Below are 250 nucleotides of genomic sequence, written 5' to 3' on the forward strand. Positions count from 1 at the left end.
CGAAGCTCTCCTTATAGCAAACACAATGACAGGTGTAATCGAAAAGACAGGCAGTTATCAAAAAATTTATTATAGTTCTTTAGAATATCGTTTATGCAAATATAGATGTTTAGTTCTTTTGGCTCAATCTTCTCTGCTTTAACAACTTCCTGGCAAGATGTGAGTTTCTGTTTACGGATTTCTATTGTCATGTTCAATAATGGAGACTGTTAGATATCGATTATTAAGACAGGGATAGGTTGATATGAAC

The sequence above is a fragment of the Penaeus monodon genome, chromosome 29 (assembly GCF_015228065.2).
Source record: "Penaeus monodon isolate SGIC_2016 chromosome 29, NSTDA_Pmon_1, whole genome shotgun sequence".
Classification (NCBI taxonomy): domain Eukaryota; kingdom Metazoa; phylum Arthropoda; class Malacostraca; order Decapoda; family Penaeidae; genus Penaeus; species Penaeus monodon.